Source organism: Papaver somniferum, chromosome 11 (assembly GCF_003573695.1).
Source record: "Papaver somniferum cultivar HN1 chromosome 11, ASM357369v1, whole genome shotgun sequence".
Taxonomy (NCBI): domain Eukaryota; kingdom Viridiplantae; phylum Streptophyta; class Magnoliopsida; order Ranunculales; family Papaveraceae; genus Papaver; species Papaver somniferum.
Genome location: NC_039368.1, coordinates 10,892,584 through 10,895,266, shown reverse-complemented (window position 1 = coordinate 10,895,266; position 2,683 = coordinate 10,892,584).

Here is a 2,683-nt window from a genome sequence, read left to right as displayed (position 1 = left end):
ATGTGTTGAAATCGCTTCGCCTTCTTGCATCTTCAGATTGAATAGTTGTTCACACAACATAATCTTCCCCGAGGCTGATGACTTTTGATACAACTTTTCAAGTTTATCCATAAGGTCCTTCGTACTAGTAACCTATTGTACGTTATTGTAGACTTCCTCTATTAGACATCTACTGATCATGGATACACACTTGCGATCAAGATTTGTCCATTCATCGTCCTTGAGTGCTCCCTTTTTCGCAACTCCTCCCAATGGAGCAGCAAGGTCTTTCTCGTACAGGTAGTCTTCCATCTGAGACTTCTAAAACGCAAAGTTCTTCCCATTAAAAACTTTAACTCTAGCTACCGTACTTTCGTTATTATCACCCATAAATCCCACTCCAATTGTACTACGATAAACCCTAATGCTCTAACCAGAACTCGGATACCAGTTGTCAGGATTTTTATCGAATCACTGACAACCGCGGAATAACAGGATCTTGAGATATTATGATGAATAATAAGTAAACCAAGCACAAGCCCAAGCAACAATACGAGAAAGATAAATCAACTCACAAGACACAATATTTTTAGTGGTTCGACCAATACATACAACGTGTATATATTATCTACATCCACTTTGAGCCGCACCAACTCAATCCACTATGAAGAAAAACGATTACAACTTCGTGTGAATCCCAGCAAACCCTTGGTTACACCGCAATAATTACCCGAGACGATAACCTTGTCTCTTGTTCCTCACCAATATGCTTTCACAAGGAAACCCTAGATTTTTACTATGAAAGCTATACAAGAAAGAACTCTCTTTTCTCTCTAAACAATTTTCTTCACACACACACAAACAATTCTACAAGGCCTAATTACCTATTTATATAGGTTACAAACTTGGCCACCAAGAATTCTAGTCGGTTTAGGAAACCCCTATAAAATTCCTAAAAATAATCACGGCTACCTTAGTAATAATTAATTAGTCTTCAATAACTAACAACAACAAGTACTTATGGTACTTTTGGACTCTTCTACTCACAATTTTACTTTATTTTACTCTTTCTTTAGGGTTAGTTATAAAAAATTAAAATGACCATGGTGATTCCTTGGATTTCTTCGTCAGACGAATCCTCTACAATGATTGCACTCCCACACAAACTTGACATGGTAGCCGTTAGAGGTGTCAAAGGGCGGGCCTGGCCTGTATTAGCAGGCCAAATCCTGTATTGGCCCGAATTTAAATAGACCAGGACGGTCCCAAGCTCAAAGACAGGCACATAATGGGCTTGAATGTTTGGATAGTTGGCCTGCCATGTCATGACCCGGTTTATCCTGGGCCTGTGCAAGCCTTGGGGTAATACAAGGGTTAAAGCTTTTTAAGTTAAATACCGACACAAAATGAGGTTCTGTGAGGTTCCAACTAGGGTGTTAGCAAAATCCAAATCGTGAATTTTATCCAATTCGATCCGCATTTTGGACACACAATCCGTTTCTTAGTGGTAAGTAAGTTTTTTAAACCAATCATTTTTACTGTTGGATGCGGGCGAAACATCATCCATCCGTTGGACAACCGACCTTAAGGATAATGTTAGTATTATATTTATATATATATATATATATATATGAAGGTTATTATATAAAATTGGCACATAATATAATGCAGTTTTATATTGAGATGCATTGAAGTTCATCGAAGATATTCCAAAAGTATTAATTTTGGATTTATCGGAGGCCCTCGTGTCAACAAAACTTATGGTTTTGGTTGTTGGAAAGGCATTATGTTACTTTTGTTATGTTAATTACTTATATTTTAGTAATTTAAGTTTTAAAACTAAGTTATATTGCTCATCCTTCACATTTATTTGCCTTCATTTATATCTGCTTTGAATCCGAAAATCCATCTGCATGCAATACTCTCTCCCGCGGGTGTCAAATCCGACGAATAATGGATTGGACGTGGGTGAAAATCTCAAAGCCACCAATTAGATGGATTGGACGCGGGTGGTACCAAATCCGCATCCACCCATCCGTTGCTCATCCCTAGTACAAACGTTTGTTCTAAAGGTTATACGAAAAAGTACCAACCACCAATCTTCCAAAGAAGATTAATTGTGAGGTTTGAAACATGTATTCTTCCAAGGGTACACGGAAGGAAAAGTACCAACCAACCTTCCAACGAAATATATATGCTTTGCTCACATGTGTATATTGTTCCATATATAATTATGTTGTCCATATCGATTCATGTCAAAAGAAAGGCCGAGAAGATCCTAATGAAGGAGAGAAAGCTTCAAGAGTTTCATATTGAAGCTCTAAAAGCAGAGGAACTCTCTTTAGTAAAAGCTGAGGATGTTAGTTTTACCTGGGAAACAAAAGAGTTACTTCGCAGTGTTGATGAAAGGATTTCTAAGCAACAACTTTATCTTAGATAGATTGCTAAGATGTACAAACAACAACTTCGTCTTAGCTCTAAAGCTGCATCACATTAGTTGAAAATAAAGGAGGTCGCATTCGATAGATGGAAATATGATTGTGGCTATGAGGATGCCAAAGCTAAATATGAGTGGTTCTACAAGTTCCTTAGTCTTGGAATACCCACAATTTATGGAGAAAGGTACTTATTTTATCAGGCACAATCGGATGGAACTGAAGGACCTACATAGGCAGTTGGAACTGAAGGACTTGCGCAAACGGCT